This window comes from Hemicordylus capensis, chromosome 2, assembly GCF_027244095.1.
Source record: "Hemicordylus capensis ecotype Gifberg chromosome 2, rHemCap1.1.pri, whole genome shotgun sequence".
NCBI lineage: Eukaryota > Metazoa > Chordata > Lepidosauria > Squamata > Cordylidae > Hemicordylus > Hemicordylus capensis.
In genome coordinates this window covers 346,418,839-346,439,448 of record NC_069658.1, presented here as the reverse complement: position 1 = coordinate 346,439,448, position 20,610 = coordinate 346,418,839, and the positions used below count along the sequence as shown (strand labels likewise).

General features: G+C 42.0%; 1 long non-coding RNA gene across 1 annotated transcript in view; it reads left to right on the top strand.

Annotated features, from left to right (window-relative positions):
- Positions 1 to 16,815, top strand: part of LOC128344099 (uncharacterized) — a 55,809-nt gene extending 38,994 nt beyond the window's left edge. Inside the window, exon 4 of the long non-coding RNA XR_008315673.1 lies at positions 16,517 to 16,815. This is a non-coding gene — a long non-coding RNA (uncharacterized LOC128344099). The remainder of the gene's footprint in view (positions 1 to 16,516) is intronic.
- The last annotated feature ends 3,795 nt before the right edge of the window (positions 16,816 to 20,610 follow it).

Genomic DNA, 20,610 nt, shown 5'->3' with positions numbered 1-20,610 from the left:
CATGAGGAGCAGAGGCAATCTTGTGGTGATACAGATGCCACTGGTTAGACGGGTCAGCCATATTAACTCTGGTCGCCTCCCAGGCAATTTTGATTCACACTCATTGAACCAGTCCATTTGGACCAGTACATTCCCTCTGATTTTCTCAGACGCCAGACTCCCTGAGCAGGCTTACCCAAGGCTCCACTCACTTATTCCTGATGGATCCACTGAGGCCTCAAGAACTTCCATTCCCACTCACCACCCACACACTCAGCAAACCTCAGATGTTACTCCTGCAACGTGAACAAAGATGTGTTGGGAATTCTCTTTGCTAAGAGAAACCCTTTTTCATTATAGCAGAGTGCACAGAGCCACAACACAGTGGAATTTAGTTAGGCATGCGTGTATGCTGAGAGTAAAGTAACTTGAAGCCAGTTCATAGTTTCAAATCAATATAAATGGTATTTATTAGAGAACTCCATTCTAGATAGGAAAGTGAGGAGTTAGGATCTCTAATCTATCTATCTAGCTGGATGCAGATGGATTCTGTATCTCTGCACACATGGTGCAGGGAGAGGAGTTTGCATGTTGCAAGGCAGAAGGAACAGGAAGAGAAGGAGAGGGAAGAGGAAGTGACAAGGCAGGAAGGAAGGAAGTGTCCCTAAGAGTAGCAATCTACATTCCAAAGGGATAGGGTCAGAGCAGTAGAGAACGGATGACCAATGTCTTGACCCTCTAGCCCTCTGACTCACTAGTCTGTCCTCCACTGTCATTGAGACAAGAGACAATGCAAAGTCCTTCACTTCCAACACCCCCTCTCGATGTCTCGTGACTCAGTTCACAAGATTCATTTTCTCTCTCAATTTTTCAAAGCTGGGTCTTGGTAGTGGCTTAGTGAGTATATCTGCAAGCATTTCATTTGTTGGGCAGTAGATCAGCTTGATTAGACCATCCTTTTGCAGATTTTTCACTACATGATACTTCACATCAATATGTTTGGTACACCTCTTTACATCTTCTTGTTTGGAGAGTTGAATGCAGCTTTGGTTGTCTTCATACACTGGTATGGGCTGTGGTATATCTATACCTAGTTCTTTCAGCAGCTGACACAGCCATTGTATGTCGTGACAGCCCTGTGCAGCTGATACATATTCTGCTTCAGTGGTTGATGATGCTGTTATGTCTTGCTTGGTGCTTGACCAGCTTATGGCTCCATCTCCATAGAAAATTATGTGACCACTGGTGGATTTCCTTTCTGTTAGGTCTCCACCCCAGTCTGCATCTACATATGCTTCTAGTTTTGGTTGCCTGTTAGCTGGTAGCTTGAGTTTAAAGTGTGCAGTGCCCTTTAGATACTTAACAAGTCTCTTAATTGCATTCCAGTCCTTGACTGTTGATGATGCAGTCTTTCTGCAAAGTAAGCCAACTGCTGTACTAATATCTGGCCTAGTGAGTGTACTAATATATAGAAGCTTACCCAATGCTTCACGATATCTATGGTTGTCAGATAGTGGCTCAGTTTGATCTTCTTGCTTTATGTAGTTCACTTCCATTGGAGTTGGTGTAGGATTCGCATCTTCCAGTCTGAGCAGGTTTATCAGGTCTTTAATTTTCTGTTCTTGGTTGATGAGGAAACTTCCATCTTTCTCTCTTTGTACTTGAATGCCCTAGTAGTGTGCAATGTTGCCAAGTCGCTTGACTTCCACATCTCTGTTCAGATGGTGCATTATTTCCTTGCTGTCATCTGGATTTTCATAGGCAAGAATCAAATCATCAACATACACCAAAATGTAAGTCCATTTGCCATCTCTGCATTTGGTGTACAGGCAAAGATCAGCTTCACTTCTTTTGAAGTTTGCTTGAAGCAGTATATCATTTAGTTTTGTGTTCCCTGCTCCGGCAGCCTGTTTTAAACCATAAATACTCTTTTGCAGTTTGCATACAAGGTCCTCTTTGCCTTTCTCTAAGAAACCTGGTGGTTGTTGCATGTAAATGTCTTCTTCTAGTTCGCGATGCAATAATGCAGTTTTCACGTCTAGGTGTTCAACATGCATTCCTTTGCTAGCAGCAATACTTAACAGAGTCCTTACTGTGGTGTGTTTGACCACTGGTGCAAATGTTTCATCATAATCTTCTCCATATTCCTGTGAATATCTTTTCGCTACTAATCTGGCTTTGTAGTGCTGAATCTCACCATCAGCATCATGTTTGAGTTTGAAAACCCATTTGCAGCCTATAACTTTCCTCCCTTGAGGTAACTTAGCAAGAGTCCAGGTTTTGTTTTTCTGTAGAGCCTCAAGCTCTTCAATTGCAGCTTGTTTCCACTTCTGGGCTTCTGGTTGTGGTAGCTGGGATATTTCTTCCCATGATGAGGGTTCTGGTTGTTCCTCTGTGCTTGTGAGGTAGGACAGTCTTGGGGCTGGAACACCTCTGGTTGAGCACCTCACCTCACCCTCTGTGGTCTCTCCCAATATCTCAGGTGCATCTGGTGGATCGCTAGGGGTCTCTGTGTCAAGCGTGGTTGGATCTGGATCTGCTCTCGCCTCCTCCTCAGTTCCACTGAGATCAGGAAGCATAATCCAGTTGTCAGGGTGTTTGGTCTGGTTGCTTGCTTTGGTGTAGGCCCCCTCTGAAGATGTAGCTCTTTCATTTTCATCAAAATACACCGATCTGCTTATGGTTATCTTGTTGGTGTCAGGATCCAGAATTCTGTAGCCTTTGGATTAGCAATAGCAATAGCACTTACATTTATATACCGCTTTATAGCCGGAGCTCTCTAAGCGGTTTACAATGATTTAGCATATTGCCCCCAACATTCTGGGTACTCATTTTACCGACCTCGGAAGGATGGAAGGCTGAGTCAACCTTGAGCCCCTGGTCAGGATCGAACTTGTAACCTTCTGGTTACAGGGCGGCAGTTTTACCACTGCGCCACCAGGGGCTCTTTTAAAAATCCCTTTTGTGGCCCTAGCCCCTAACTTAGTCCTTTTTTCCTTTGGGATGTATGAGTAAGCTGTGCTTCCAAAGACATGCAAATGTGTCAGAGACGGCTTATGACCATGCCAAAGTGCATATGGTGTTGTTCCTACAGGCTTTGTGTACATTCTGTTTTGTATGTATGTAGCAGTCATGATGCCTTCTCCCCAGAGTTTCTGTGGGAGGTGTGCGTCAGCAAGCATGCATCATGTCAGGAGGCTTCTGTTCTTCCTTTCTGAGACTCCATCTTGTGACGGATTGTAAACTACCATGGTTTGATGCACGATTCCATGTTCTCTCAGGAACTGCTGTGTGGCGCTGGACATATGTTCTCCTTCATTGTCTGTGCGCAGGATCTTTGGCTTCTGCCCAAATTTGTTGCCTGCCATGGCCATGTAGTCCTGGAGTTTCTCGAGCACCTGTGATTTCTCCTTTTGTAGAAAGGCAACTGAATATCGTGTATAATCATCAGTGATTGTTAAGAAATATTTGTGATTACCTATGGTCTCTGGCAGTGGTCCAGATATATCGCTGTGGATCAGCTCCAGGGGTCTTCTGGTCTTCCTTTCACTCTGCTTAGGAAATGGCTGGTTAACTGCTTTGGACTCAAGACAACAAACACAGTTAGTCACAATGTCACATGGTACAAAATCAATGCCATCAGCTAATCCCTTCATGTTCTGAATTGACTCATAGCTCCTGTGTCCCATGCGTCTATGCCACAATTGCAAGCAGTTTTCATGCGAGCATGACTGAGCAAGGTTCACTTCATTGGGCTGGCATGCTTCAGGTTTGGACCAGGCTGGTCTTTCTCTGTCTGTCTTTGATACAGGTAGCTCCTGCATGCTGTACAGGCCATTCTGAGCCTACAAGGCAAACTTCTCTATTCTGGGTAAGAACACATTGTTCATTTCTAATATACAGTTCACAGCCTTGTTTCTCTAGCTTGGATATTGAAAGCAAAGAGCTTGAGAAGTCAGGGATATACAAAACATCTCTTATAAAAAATTGCTTAACTGATCCATCTAATAACTTGCAATACAAAATTTCTTTGCTTTAATTGTAGTATTATTGCCCAAATGAACAATCTCTTCAGGAATATCAAACAGTTCAATATAGAAACTTAAATTATTTGAAATATGGACCATCAAACCTGTGTCCAGAATAAACTTTTCATCACCTTGCATCAGGGAAACACTGAAATTTTTATTTGAATCTGTTTCTGTAAAGTCAGCCTTCTTTGTCTGATTCTTGGGACAGTTCGCCACCTTGTGGCCAAACTGGTTACACAGAAAACATCTAACAGCATTAGTCCCCAGTTGGCCTCCTTCCAGGAGCAGTCTCCGTGCTTGAGGTCATGTGACCTCTCTCTCTGGACTGAGTTCCCTTGGCAGTGGAGCCAGACCTCTTTGTATGCAAATGTGGGGGGCCCATGCGGTTTCCTCTTGCAGCATTCCCTCCCCACCTTGGGTTTCCTCTGGAATGGCCAATTGTTGCCTTAAGAGCAGTTATTTGCCAATTCACCTTCATATCAAGAATTCAAAACTTTTCTTCTGCTTGCCTTAGAAGATATAGTTTCCACAGCTCTCTCAAAGGTTAGAGCAGTGTGGACTTCCAATTGGCCGATTATATTGCTATAGCTGGGGGCCATGCTTAGGAACAGAGCTTCCAGCTTCTGATTCTCTGTAAATTCCTCCTTTGCAGCTTTAAATTCAAAGAAAAAAAAATCTTCCAGCAATGCTACATGCGTGGCAAAACAGTCCCCGTCTTTATACTGGAGATTCTGCATTTTCTTTCTCAAGTTAAAGGTGTATGCCCACCCCTTTATCATATGCAAGGAATCTAGCTTGCTTAGCATTTCCTTTGAGGTCTCAAGATCACATATAGTAGAAAGATAATTTTTACTCACAGAAGTCACGATCAAAGCTTGAGCTTTAGCATCTTTGAGTAGCCACGCCTCTTTAGCAGTTTTCTCAGCAGCTGTGGTTCCATCTGCGGGGGGGGGGGGGGGGGGCGTCTTCTTCAGTGACTTTCTGTAGTCCTCCTGCTCACAATGCAATCCTCAGTCAGGTTTTCCATTCCAAGTAATTGTCTGGGTTCAGGATAGTCAGCCTGAGCTTTCTCTCTAGGTAAGTGGCCATCCTCACTGAGCTCCGTAAAAGGGCAGCTGCTGTAGACTAGCAATTCAAAGTGTCCACGGCTAGATCTCACTGGATCTCCTGGAACAAACCTAACTCTTTAGTTGCAGTACACGCAGCTCAAAATACTGGGCTCCTATAACCTGCTGGGAATTCTCTCTGGTAAGAGAAACCCTTTTTCATTATAGCAGAGTGCACAGAGCCACAACACAGTGGAATTTAGTTAGGCATGTGTGTATACTGAGAGTAAAGTAACTTGGAGTCAGTTCATAGTTTCAAATCAATATAAATGGTATTTATTAGAGAACTCCATTCTAGATAGGAAAGTGAGGAGTTAGGATCTCTAATCTATCTATCTAGCTGGATGCAGATGGATTCTGTATCTCTGCACACATGGTGCAGGGAGAGGAGCTTGCATGTTGCAAGGTAGAAGGAACAGGAAGAGAAGGAGAGGGAAGAGGAAGTGACAAGGCAGGCAGGAAGGAAGTGTCCCTAAGAGTAGCAATCTACATTCCAAAGGGATAGTGTCAGAGCAGTAGAGAAGGGATGACCAATGTCTTGACCCTCTAGCCCTCTCTGACTCACTAGTCTGTCCTCCACTGTCATTGAGACAAGAGACAGCGCAAAGTCCTTCACTTCCAACAAGATGCACCTTTTAAAAGCCGTGGCTCTGATATGTAGCAGGGAGAGGGCAACTGTCCCTATCCAACCTCAGAACAACATTTTTCCAGTTATCACTGCCCCTTTTGTTTCTTTGAGCCCTTTTGGGACAAGGAGCCTTTTGGGACATCTTATTTCTTTTTCTGTGTAAACCACTTTGAGGATGTTTTGTTGAAAAGTGGTATATAGGGAGAAGGAGAAGGAGAAGCATCTTGGTTCAACTCCAACTGTGCTTGAAGTTGTGTCCTCAATTCTTTTCTTTTGGTTGCCTTGCTGCTCTGCTCCACTATTATTCCTTCCTAGATTCTTTCTTCTACAGCTTTGCTCCATTCACTGGTGACTCAGCAGTAAGGACTTTCTTTCAACAACCTCACTGCAATGGGCATGGTCAAGGAAAGAAGCAACTATGGTTTCTCTGCTGCCTTTTGTTTTGGCCACAGTCTGTTGTGGTCCAGGCCTGATTTATATACTAAATATGCTCATTAGCTAGCATACAAAATTAGGCCTGTCTCATAGTGTCACCAAGTGACCAAGTTCTTTTATATAGTGACCATGTAGGATCTGGATGCAAGGAAGAAAGGAGATCAGACCAATCCTAAATGATTCAATGGGCTTTACTGAGTATAAAAGAATAACAACATCAATCTAACTGAGCAGAAAGCAGAACATTCTATCAGTATTACTAACAGTATTTCAACCCTAGCCAGCACCAATATTCACCCGGTGTTCCTAACTAACATATGTGTGTGTATTAAATCTTAATACAGTTCAGATATAGACGGAAAAGGGGGGGAGGTAAGGAAGGCTGGGGGCTGGCATGGTTTGGGGAGATCAGGAATTAGTAGAGGGATGAGGGGAAAGGAGAAGAAGGGGAAAGGATGGAGGGATCCAAGGCTTGTAGAGGCAGCATATTACCAGGATCAGAGGCCTGAGAGCGGTGGATCTTTCAGCTGAAGGAGCGAGGCTTTAGCTGGGGACAGGAGTCTTTAGAGCGATCATCAAGCATGCAGTTTGCTCAGAGCAAGGCTGAGAGTCAGAGCACCATGGTTGGGGAAGTCTTGACTTCTCACTGCACAGCAGAAGTCACAGAGTTTCAGTTCATGGACAGAGTTCCTGCTTGTTGCCCTGCGGCTTAGCAGCAAACTCTGGGATGGCTCTTGAGCAGATCTTGCTTGTAGGCACAAGATTGCTTGTAGGCACAAGACTGCTAGTTCTCTGTCCAGTAAGCTTCATTCTTTATAGTTGTATTTTCCTTTGATCTCTCATAGAGTCTATTTGAAATCTCCTCATCTTTTCCTGGGTCCCCAAAAAGGTGACAACTTGCTGTTACCTTCTGGATATAATCTTTTAATTATTCAGCCAGTCCAGAGAGAGCTTAATCTCATCTTCTGTTAGCTGCTATCTTGAGGAGGGGACATTGCCCAAAGCAAATCTGCATCTCTGAGTTGCAAATGGGCCCCTTCTCTTGTCCCAGATTTGCTCGCCTGGTCCCAAAAGGTGTTAAAAGTCAGGAGTTAGTGAGAGAATTAGTTCTATTTGTGTGAGACAGCAATTACATTATTTCTTGTGTACCTCTATCTAGTGTGTAATTATAACAAGAGAATATTTAAAGTAACATAAAAAGGGGGTACATGTGTGAGGCAAGTTAATCAACACATTTGACTAAGGCAGAAGCATCCTGTCAGTGAGGTAAGGGGATTACTGGACAGCAGGTTAATTCCAGCAGTGTGAGACTGGTAATTAAGCCTGACCCATTGTGTTTCTTGTGAGTTCCACAAACACTGATAACCAATGCTAGATTACCCCTGCCTCTACAATTCATTTACCAGGCATTACCCAGGCAGATCTGGGTGTCAATTCACCCTGAGTCCAGGCATCAATTCCTGTCTTAATAAAATTGAACTAGACACAGGCCTGAATTCCATACAGTTCTGGGTTGGTATCTCTGGGTTGAATGTTGGGGTCCCCAACAAGTCATGGTTCAGCAACCATGGGCTCGGTGGGGGGCGGGGACCATGAGAGCTCAGAATTTGGTTTGTAGCAGATCACAGTGCCATCCTTAGGAAAGTATGATGTTAACTTTCCAAGAAAACAGCAGTCGGCAGGGATATGAGAGGCATTAGCTAAAAGATACTATGGGCAAGCAGCAGTAAGTCATTCTAGGCACCTGAAATGTGTTTTATGCTGCTGGATACTGTAGCCAAGAGCTTGCTTTGAGAAGTTCAGACATTCGATAGAAGTTGGTAATGGCAATCTGGATCTTCAGGCCAGATCCTCTGCAAGCCAGATTCCTCATTATTCATATTTGGATGAAAATGATGACACAGGTGGCTCCCATGTTTCCTTCATCCTAGTTTGGTTAGAGTGCTGCATCTTGGCATTGTGAATAATTTTCTGCTAAATGAGGTGTCTAAATCAGAAGTAAATACACTTTATAAAACAAATGTTTCTCTTGCATATCTGCATAATAAATATTAATCATTATAACAGTTTAGGCAGGGGATGTTTATGCAAAAACACCGCAGATGTGGTAAAGCAATGAAAATTATCAAATCATTCTTAACCTTTTGCCTCAGACATTACATAACACTTATGCTAAAGCTGAGCTTAATTTTTCAAGGTCTTAGTGGTGTTGTAATCATAGCTATAATGTGTGAGTTCACTGGAGCCTTCATTTTAAATATACTGTTGTCAGTTGATGCAGACATCTGCCTCTCAGCCATCTGTTGCTGGAACTGGCCATTATCAGTTTTGTCAGTCTGCTACTATGTTCTGCAGATGCCAACCAGTTGGAACCATCTGTTTGTGTCAAAAAAAAGGTAACAATTCATTTTGAAGGGGAGAAAAGAGACACCATTATTTAATATACTTGTGATATACTGCTGACCTAAACATTTTTAGTAGAGGTAGAGAAAACTGATTAACCAAAACAACTGCAATGTAGGGGTATCATTGGTGAAATAAGTATGCTAACACCAAGGACTGTTCACATAAACCTTCCCTGTGAAGTCAGTCTGAAGCTAACAACAGTATACAGTACTTTGAATGGGGCTTATATTCATTGGGTAGCTCTATGGATTGAGGTCATCATTTTAGTGCTCTGTAGAACTGCTCCATAATTTCTTTTTTCCCCTCCATATTTCCTCCATACATTCTTCCATAATTTCCTGTTCCATAATCCTACATCATACAAAGCATTTTTCCTTCCAGTGGAATAGTCACACACACACACACACACACACACACTCCTATAATCCACTGGTTCAATATGATCTACCACCTTTGGGGAACCATTGCCTTAAACTGTAGCATGTTGAAGGCCTAATATTTCAGTTTGCCACTAGCTAGCTCAATTTTATGGGAACATAAATGAAATAATGAATATATTTGATAGATCTCACAATAGATGTCAAAATTCAACAACTTACGCAGGCATCTATCATCCTAAAGAATGGGCTCTAATGTACTAACAGTCTATGTAGGTAATGTATTTAAAATAATAAAGCAGAATGGGGCCTATTATCACTGAAGGCTCATTCTTTTCCTTGAGTCTCTGTCACACCATTATTTATTATTTTGCTAGTTCACGTATGGCTGCTTAAATTTACAGGAATAAAAGCTCAGTGCCCAAAGCATCAGCAAAATGAAAAATGGTCCCATGAACTTCAACTGAAAGTGGAACAACAAGGTGAACATGGTGAAAATCAAATTTCTAATCGGATGCACCATTCAAACTATAGGGACCAGACATTCCCCTATGACAAGACTAAAAACATTTAGTGAGTTTAGGTCATCTGACAGACTTTTATCATACAAATGAGCACACTTGTTAATAAGATCTGATTTCTCAAACAGCACAGCAAGCAGACCTGCGGTAAGAGGAAGAGGTCATTTGATTTTTGCGTAGGTTTTTTAACAGGTTTTTGCTCTCGTGCTCTCAATTTTGTCTGAAGTGGTCGACATTTTTTCACATTTTTTTCATACTACAAATAGGAAAATAAGTGTTGTGCAACACTTTTGCAAACCACCATTAATACAGTGCAACTCTAATTTCCCGTAGTTCCAAATTCATCCAGAATCAGTCCCTCAACTTCATCCAGAAACAATCAGCCTATTGCCACTGCTGTTGAACTTTTACCTAGTGCAACTAACTTACTGGTTGTAAATTTTGCTCTCCATTCCTTAAAGTTTAACAAAATTAAAAGAAACAAATGCCTATACAACCTCAGATTTGCTCACATAAGCACCTTTTCAGTAATTCTGGGCACTCCAGAGAGAACTAGAACGCTTACAATGCAACCTTTCAGAACCACAGTTAGGGTTGCCAGGCTGCAACCTGGAGAAGGTGTGTGAAGCTTGCATGGGGGGCAAACTAAGCTCTTCTGTTTACTCAGTTGGCCTCCCAGCCCCTCAGTCTCTTCTCTGGAATGGCAGAGGAGCAGTGCAGTGTTGCCTCAACAGCAGCCACAGAGTCAGTTTTACAAATACTACAAGCCTCTTGTATAGGTAGTATTGTGGCCCTGTCCAAGGTACCAACCGCAGCAGACTTCTCTACATCAATGTGAAAACAAGATAGCGGAGATCAGGACATGGCTGGCTCTGCCAGCCATATTGGCCAAGGCCTTTCTGCACAGAGAGTGAGCATAGCATAAGGGGAAAGGGTGGGAAGCGGCTTTTACATAGTATCCAAAGACTATACACCACAGGCCATGTATGGCTTTGTGGAAGGGTACTGAAGAGTTACTACAGCTCCTTTCCCTTCTTCCCTAGGAATCCCTGGCAAGGCCCTCTACAGACCCACCTAACTGGAAATCATATACTGTATAAACATTGCCTTTTCAGAAATGACCATAACTTTTTAAATGTTTGTTTCTCAGCTATGTATTACCCCCCCAAATCTGAAAAGGATATCTACTCAATTACTATTCTACTCTGTTACTAATCTACTCCGCACAGTACATTAAGAATAACTTTTAGATTCATCCAAACTGCAAACATTTTTCCCAGTTGAACTCTGAAGATAAGTCTAAAGGCTATAACTTCCTCATAAAACAACAGCCAGAATAAGCAGATCCCGAACTGCTAACTAGGTACTATACACAAGAACTAAATTCATTTGCAGCAGCAGAGAGGCCAAAATGAGTGACAGATTTTATTCTTATGCTTGGCATGCAAGGCACACAATTAGATGTTCATTGATGTTCCTAGGGGAACACAAATTCATATATCCCAGTGATGAGGGCAATATACATGCTTAACTAGATAGTAAATATTTGCCAATACATATTTGTGGGTCTATTTTACTTGAAATAGATTAATCCTAACAGTTTGTTTAAGGAGGGAATACAACAGAATTAGACCTACAAACTCAATATTCATAACATTGTGTGGGATAAACAGTACATAAATTGGCTACAGATGGATTTATCTGCATTTAGGGACTGTATATTCTAAGGCCTGTAAATCCTTCCCAATTATGGTTTAACATCGGCATATGCCATGCATGTAGCCTGCAAGCATGACTGATCCAGTCAAATTTTAATTACAGTACAACCTCATTTATTCCATTGCCCCGAGGGACATCCAAGACATTCAGATAACAAACAGTTCAGGTACATGGGGCAGCTACTTTTATAAGGCAGAGCTGACACAGGGTGCCTAAAGGAAACACAGTGAAGCCAGGCAACAAAAAGTCATAACATCATTTTTAATGGAACATTTGGCAGGTTTAAATTTGGAAAAGCAGGGGCTCTGAAGCCATCACTCCCTACCTTTTTGGCTTCCTTTTAGTTTCTCATGAACTGAGGACTAATTTTGAGCAACCTCATGTTCTCAGCAGTTCTCAGTTTACTATGGGCCAGAGCAGTTCGATGGCTAACCGGCTCAACCTCAAGCCGGTTCACACATCCCTAGAGCAGGGATAGGGTGAGCCCAGAGGGGTTCAGTGATTATCATGCAACTTCACTCTTCCTTTAGCGGTGATTGGACCCTCATGGCTCAGATGCAACCTCTTTCCTCAGAGATGGAACCAGACGATGAAGAACCGAAAGCAGCCCGGGGGTTAGGCAGCAAGGGTAAATCCAAAAGGTGTCTGTTTTTGTGCAGCCAACTTCTAGTAGCAGCAAGTGCCAGTGATTCTGTTGTAGCAGCAAGTTCATTTCCCCATGACCAAAACTTTGCACAGAAATTATTCTGGCATGGGACTGCTCCACCCCAGCTCATTAATTTCCCACACAAAGCCCAACCACATTTAGGGGTGTTCGCCAATTACCCCGGAGCAGTTCCATTAACAAACCTGCTCCACAACAGATTAGCCTTGTGGGAGAAGTTGGGCCCAAACTGGGCAACTTGCCTCCCCCAACCAGGTCTCAGTTATACATGCCAGGTTGGCTCCTTCATCCACGACTGGCATTAGCCTAGCACTCTCACTCCCTTCTTCTCTCTCTCTCTCATTACTTTGCTGGATTATTCTTCACAGGAGTTAATACCTTGGTAGTGTGAATTGCTGAGCTTCTGCTCAATTACTCGGCTGCAACCTCTGCTCTTTCTTCTCTGTAAGCCTCCTTTTTCTCTGTCTCCCTGCCCCTTTCTAACCTACTAGATTTCCTTGGCCCTGACTCTGCTTTTCACTTAATCCTGGTCATTGTACCTTCTTCTCTGACACTGTTTTGCACCTAATCCTTGTCACTGTTTCCTTGCTTCAGTCATTATGGTATCTTGTTGTCTGGGTTGAGGTGAGGGTTCACCTCTCCCTACTTCCCCCCCATCCCTTCTCTGACACTGATCTGAAACTATCTTCAATAAGACTTAGTCTTGGTTAGTGATTTAGATACATTTACCGAGTTTGTTAGCTGAATGCTTAGTTAACTCTTTAGTTATTCATTACCTAGCTAATTACATAAATATTAGAGAATCCACTCCAGCCATACAAAAAAGGTTACGTTTTACTACCTAGACACCACTACCTACTAGTATGTTCTGTGTAATGTGAGAATACTCACGTGTGTTCTTAAATGCCATGCCTCCTCATTTATAATCTATCTTTATTTGGGCCATTAAATCCGTGGCTGTCTTTTCTCCTGGGGACTCCTTAACCAAGCCTTGCAATCCAAATTTAGGGGTACCAGGTCACCCCAAATTTACAACCTTAAGGAGCACATCCTTACACATGAACCTAATCAACTATAACTATATAGCCTGCTTCATCTTTTGAAAAAAATCAACATGGCTAACAAAATCATGAGACATACGATGCTGCCATATGCTGAGAAAGACTAATGGTTCATCCAGCCCACACACTGTCTATTCCAGCTGGCAATAGCTAGCTGATGTCTCAGACAGAAGCCCTTTCCAGGCGTGCTACCCGAGATCAACTTAACTGAAGAGTCCAAGGATTGAAACTGGAACTCTCTTCATTCAAAGCATGCATTCTGCTTTGGCCCTTCAACAATCTCAGGTCACCTGGTGAAGCCCGAATCTAGATACCCATCTGAGGTTAGATTGGTCAGACTGGAAGCAGGCCCATTTCTCCTGTAATATTTTCCGCAATGGAATGCTTTCCCCTACACATTTATATATTTTCTGAATATCTAAATGAAGACTCTTTTATCCTATCAGGCTTTTAAAATTTGACAACAGAACATTTTTTTAATGCTTTTCTTCTTATTGAGTTTTAATAGGTCTTAATTTACTTAATGTTTGATTAATTTTAATGCATTTTATAGTCTGTCAAAAATAATGTTGCAAAATTCCCAATTTAGAGCCAGTAAGATAATGTTCATTTTCTTCTGCTGGAGCAGGATGTTTCTCTAATGTCATTCCTGTGTCAAGACAATTGGGTTTTCAAAGTAGGGCAAGAGTAAGACCAGAACTCAGTGCATCTTGCAAAATGAAAGTAGTGAAGAAAACTAGTTAGCCTTGCTCCATTACTCATCCTAATTGAAATATGTGTTAGGAGTCTCAATGGAGTTTTCTGCTCTTTTCTCTTCATATGTTACACTCCTTCCCACAACAATAGCACAGAATGTTATTGCCAATCTATTCTGCTTAATTTCTGAGTGAATGGAGAGATTCAGTGCTAGCTAAAAAGGGCAGCCTTTCACTGGGCAGATCTTCTCCCTAATCCCAGATAGTGTGGCCTTGCTATAGTTAACGAGAGGTGAGGGAACACCACTTTCTTCTTTAATATCACATCATATCTGCCAAGGCTGAGCCTGGAGCTGGAAACAGGATCCAGCTCCAGAATGGCTTAAGCTTTAATCCACATTGCCCAACTATCAACTGATTGCTAATCTCCCCTTTTAGACAAGGTGAAGAGTGGCAGCCCAGTTTCAGAAATTCCTGGATGATGATTATGTAGATCCATTTTAGTTGGACTTTTATCCTCATTTTGGAACTGAAATTGTCATGGTTTCTCTGGTTGACAACCTTGCCAGAAGATGGACTGGGTGGAGTGTATCCGTGGCTGATTGTCCTGGACCTCTCTGCAGCTTTGAATACCATCAGTCATGGTATCCCTCCTAGATCACCTGTCAGCCATGGAAGTGTTCCAGCAATTCTGTTCCTGTATGATGAGTCAGCTCTGGAAGTTGGTCTGAAAGTTTAACTCTGCACAATGGCATTTATCCTATGGGGCTCCACCAGGACTGGATTATAATGAAGCAACTGCTCCAGGGATGGGAGGCCCTTCCACTTCATCCCACCCTCCAACAAGACTGTCAGTCCCCCAAGCAGGCAAAGATTGCCAGAGTATGTATGTCTGTAAATGGATACTTTAAGGTCCATGGGTCACCACCCTACCAGCCAGTTGTGATGCAGCTAGTAATTAGAGATGATGTTTGCTTTATTTTATTCATGCCTACCTACTCCACCTTGGTTCCTGTAGATTAATAAAGTAACCTTTTAGAGAGAACAATCTCACCTCTAGTGTGTGCGCATGCTCAGAGACTCTGGAATTGCTGCTCCCCATGAGCGGACTGTTTGGTTGTGCTACTTAAAAGAGAAACTTACCTGAAAGGGGTGAATCAAGCCTGGCTCACACTCTGCGAGGAAAGAGGGGACCCACCAAAGGTTGGTTCAGACCCAGACTTGAATTCTCTTTGGAAGCAGAGAGTGATGGCAGCGACTACCAGACCCGCACTGGAGCAGGGGCGAGTGAATGAAACTGCCTAAACTCTAGTGGGGTTTCATTTAGAGTGAGAATATGCCAAGATCAGTTGTGACATATGAATCCACCAACTTCAGCATATTGCTTCAGGGAACTCAAAATCTGAAACTCACTTGAATGCTAGGATTCAAGGAAGTTGTACGAACCTTGGGTTTATTAAGCGTGAGCTTACCCTATAGTAGTATTTTTGTTACATATAGTAAAGGTGATAAAGAGAGTCCATTTCCCCTCCTTCCCACAGTCATAAAGTCCAGTGAATATTGCCAAGTCATAAAGTCTGTCATGAAGTCCAGTAATGCTGCCAAGTGCCCAGGCAGCACAGTAGTGCTGACCCCTGAATCCTGTGCACACTGACCTCAGAGTAAACCCCACTGAACAAAGTAGGATGTCTTTCAGAGTGTACATGCCTTATCAATAAAATGATAAAGGAGCATGCTAGGAGAGTGTCAAGATCTGCGGGAGATCTCATGACACAGGCATGCTCTCAGTGCATCCCCCTTGCATGGGTCAGGGAAGTACTGTCCGAACCAGCAACCCATCTTAGTAACACCCAGCCTTGATTACAGTAATGAATTATATGTGTGGCAGTATCACCTGCTCCCACAGAAATGATGGCCAATGCAGGTGCTCCTCCAATAGTTGGGTGGTCACTGGAGAGAGGATTTCTCCGAGGTTGGACTCTCCCCAAAGAGAAGTTGCCTGGTGCCTTCTTCACTTTCTTTTAGCCATCAGACAAGTCTGTCCCATTTACCTGAGCTGTTGGCATTTAACATTTGTTGTATTGTTTAGCTTTTGCTATTTGTTTGTCTGTATGTTTATTGTTTGATTTCTATACCACTTTTCATTAAAATAATCCCAAAGCAGTTTACCATTAAAACAATGCACAATTAAAATGCAATTTAAAAATACAAATACTAAATATACGAATAATATATTTATATTCCAAAGCTTAAAAACCTATATAAGACAGTCACACACAAAACACAAAGCAGCAACAGCAAAAACTGTACTCTCATATAAAAGCCTGGGTCAAGAGCCATGTTTTTACTTGTTTTCTAAAAACTGTGAGGGAGGCTGAGGAGAAGATGCCAGCTGGGAGATCCAGTCAGGAGCTGGTTATCCACTGTAACGACTGGTTTGGCTTAAGGTATGGGCTGCAGAAATATTTTTAATGTATAGTATTGATTATGAAATTATTTTTAACTGGATTGTGGTTTTAAATTGGCTTAAGGTTTTTATTTTTGTCTTAATTTGTTGTATGTTGTAAATCATACAGAGATGGAAGTTTGGAATGGTCTACAAGATAGATAGATGTGTTGTAATTGCTTGATCTGTTCTTTCATGCCTGTACTATGATTGTTTCTTGAAATCGTTTTAATGATTTCTCATTAAGCCATCCTGAATGCCTTTTAGGGCAGAAAGGCAAAATGTGTATATTTTATTAATGGAAAACAGTAAACAACAAAAAACATATTCACCACAAAAAACAATTATATTCTGCTTATGACGCATTTTGAAGATATTGTGCTTTTGACCTTTCTAGTGCGTAATCCTTTTGATCATCCATTCCCCTTTTTCCCTTGCATTTCATCAGGCCCAAGTAAAGACAGGGAAAGAAGTGGCATCCAAAAACGGATCGCTGGCAAGGTTAAAAGAGCACAATAAAATCTGTTAACTTAAGCAGCTGGCAGTGCAGCAAACAGCACTGCAGAGATAACTTTAATGAAGCAAAATAATAATCATGATCATCACATAATCAAGACTGGAGAAGAGGAGAACTACAGAGGGGCCTGCATTGCGTATCTGGCAATTCTGTTTTGCTTCTTGTGTTATTTTCTGCTGGTGACCACAATAAATACTCTTTCCTGAGTGCCAATTAATTCAAGTCACAAACATCTGCCCTGAATTCTTGCTGGTAATTAGCATTGCAGGTTATCAACAGGAAGCTGGTACCCACAGGCACTTCAGATAATTGTCTTTCAATATTAGCACATCTCTGTCTATCACTAAAGGTCACTGAGCCTTCAATTCTGCCAGCTCCATTCCCTCTTTGCATTTGCTAAAGAAGTGGAGAAAATTATTGCCACTGTTGCAGATGTTCCAGAGAGGCACTGGCGAAAAGCTATGGGCATTATAAGCCAGACACATGAGCAACATAAGCATTATGGCATTTTCCTGTACTAATGCTGGATTTCTGAAATAGCTCAGGAGTTAATGAGAAAAACACTAAAGCCTAGTTAAATGTTCATGTGTTTGAATGTAATTGGGGGGAAACCATATGGAGAGAAAAATATATAATTAGGCTGGAGCAAAACTATTGGTCATGCCCACCACTATATGGGATATGGGTAAAGCTACTATTCCCCAGTGAAAAAAATTCTAAGCATGATTTTGCCGATTTGATGGAGGCCTGTAAAGGGCAATTGTTAACTTAGTTATAGCACAGCTGATTTTCAGAACCAAGCTAGAAAACCATTGTCAAACAATCCTTGAAAATTCTGTGCTTCCTTCTACCCTAAGTTTTTCTTTTTTAATTTAAAACCTCTCTAAACAAAATACAATTTTGTCACACACACCCCCAAAAAAGAGCTACATACTGAGAGACTGGCAATAGAAATATTTGCACATGTGTGACTATCACGGTAGGTCATGAGCCTGGAATCTCACCAGCTCCAAGTAAGGGTCATATTCAAACATTCATTATATAGCACCTTAGAGTATTCAAATAACTTCAGATACACGATTTCAGTACTTGTTACAAAAGTCCTGTGAGGCAGATGGATATTACTGTTGCCAGACTAGGAAGTGGGAGCTGGAGCTGAGAGTATGTATGCAGCTGAGACAAGCTATGGAACAGGGATTTAAGTCTTGCAGCTTACATGCTTAGCCACTTCATTACATCAGTTATCAGCTCCAACATAGCACCCAGGTGTCTGCAATGCTTTAGTTTGTCACCAGGAAGGACTACATTAAAAGAAATCCCTGCAATCTCTACAGTCTGAAAAGTCATTTTTGTCTGAATGAACTCTGTTGAAATTGGTCACAAGTGTGACATTATAGAAAGGCAGGTGCCCAGAATTTGTGCAATTGCCACAAAATAGTGTATCAAAGGGCATTCAAAGAATACAGTTCACCTTTTGGCATTGCAAGTAAACTCTTGATGTATCCCAGCTTTTTTAAGACTGGAGAGATGTCACACATCGTCAGTGATGCTATTAAAAGCATAATTCCCTACATCCATAGCCATCAGGCAAAAGCCATAAGACTTGCCAGCATTGGATGTGATTAATGAAAATAATGGTGGTATTGAACAAAATAAACTCACACACACAAACTGCTAAGTAACAATAGTTCTAACCACAGTATACTGGTTTATATACACACCACGGCCCTCCTGATTAAAAAAAGAAGTGCCTCCTGACTGAGAGATACTGTGAGCGACACTTGCTTTCAAGAAAAATCAATATTCACTTCACAGAGTGCAAAACTTTTAGCCTCTCTCAAGGTACAGCTTTACAATCAATGGAATATTTTGGCCACAGTGACCTTCACCAGGGGATGCTGTACTTGCCGCTCAGTAGTCAGCACACTGTACAAACAATCTAGTTCTTCGCGCCTAATTAAAGCTTTTGCATCATAATGTCACTAGATTTCCCCCTCTGGCTGAGCAATGTGGTACAGTGTCACCCTTTGGCAATACATTGTCTTGTAGTTGCTAGGTCAGGACTGAAAGTGCACATTTGAACAAAGAGCAGATTCATTGTTCAGGTTTGTTTCCCAACATAGGAACATTATACTGAGTCAGACCATTGGTCTATCTAGCTCAGTAACAAAGAATGCATGGTAGCCAAAGGCATGGCCACAGAGCCACAGGTCAATGTGGGCTTCCTAGAAGCATCTGGTGGGCCACTGGGTGAAGCAGGATGCTGTTGGGCTGCCTTGGGCCTGATCCAGCAGGGCTGTTCTTATGTTTCTTAATGTCCTCAACAGGAAAAGGCAACCGTGAGCAACTACACCGACCCTAGCTTTACTTTACAGTTTTCAAATTTATGATGTCTGTCTTAATGGCCTCCCTCCATTTCTACAGGCCTCCACCAGAGGGATCCTCTACGATTACATTGTCACCCATGACTTTACAATTATCCTCTGTCAGGCAAGAACAATTGGCTCCTTCAGTCAACTTGACTCTAGTCTGGAATCACAAACACCCGAAGAAGTGCTAACACTATTCCTGAGCGATGCCACTTTAGATTGCTTATGAGCGAGGGGGATTTGCATGACTGAATGCTCCCATTAAAAAAACAAAACCACAATTCCTGTATATAGAAAGCAGTCGTCAGTGAAACATATTCTCTACTGTGACAGGCTAGCATTCTCTGTGTAACTGGTACCTTCTGCGAGCAAATCAGATGTTCAAATACTAAGCTATAGTCCCATCTCCAAAGACGACATTATCCCTTGCTGCTGACCTCCTTGCTTAAGACATCAGCACAGTGCTACTTGGCTGTGGGGCCAGAATTATTTTATTATTATTATTATTATTATTATTATTATTACTACTACTAGTAGTAGTAGTAGTAGTAGTATGCATTTATATCCCACTCTTCCTCCAAGGAGCCCAGAGCAGTGTACAAGGTTCACAACAACCCTGTGAGGTAAGTTAGGCTGAGAGATACATGACTGGCCCAGAGTCACCCAGTGAGTTTCATGGCTGAATGGGGATTTGAACTTGGGTCTTCCAGGTCCTAGTCCAAGCACTACACCATGCTGGCTCTCTTGTGTGGACATTATAAAGATGTTATAATCTCTATGTGGGGCTGCCTTTGTATGTAGTCCAGAAGCTATAGTTGGTCCAGAATGTGGCAGCCAGGTTGGTCTCTGGGTCATCTAGGAGAGACCATATTACTCCTGTGTTGAAAGAACTACACTGGCTGCTGATATGTTTCCAGGCAAAATACACGGTGCTGGTTATTAGCTATAAAGCCCTACACAGCTTAGGCCCTGGATATTTAAGAGAATGCCTTCTTCACCATGGGCCCCACTGCCTGTTACACTTATCTGAAGAGGTTTGTCTGTGGTGCTGCCAACTCGTATGGCGGCTACTCAGGGACGGGCCTTTGTTGTTGCCTCTGGACTTTGGAATGTGCTCCCTGTTGAAATAAGAGCCTCCCTATCTCTGGCAACTTTTTAAAAGGCACTGAAGAGACATTTATTCACCCAGACTTTTAACTAGATTTATGGTTTAAATTTTTTAAAGTTGGTTTTAAATTATTTTAATGTTAATGATTTTAAAGTTTAAATTATTTTAATTGTTTAATTGATTTAGTTTTTGATATAAATTGTTTTTATTTTGATATAAACCACCCTGAGCCATTTTTGGAAGGCCGGTATATAAATCAAATACATACATACATACAGTACATAATCCAAGGATGTTTTCTAGTCATAATAGGACACAAATAACATACGTAGAAACATGTCAAGAAACAAAGCCAAAACAAAAGCAAAGAACGTATTCTATTATTGCTAGGTTATTAGTTATGTGTGGAAATCAAGGCAGTCAGGAAAGGGTTCTCTACTCAGCCATGTGGAAAAGGGCTAGATATTGTTCTGAAAGCTAGTGTATGTGTCTAGCTTCATTTCCGCAGGGATCCTCAACGTTGGGCCCCCAGATGTTATTGGACTTCA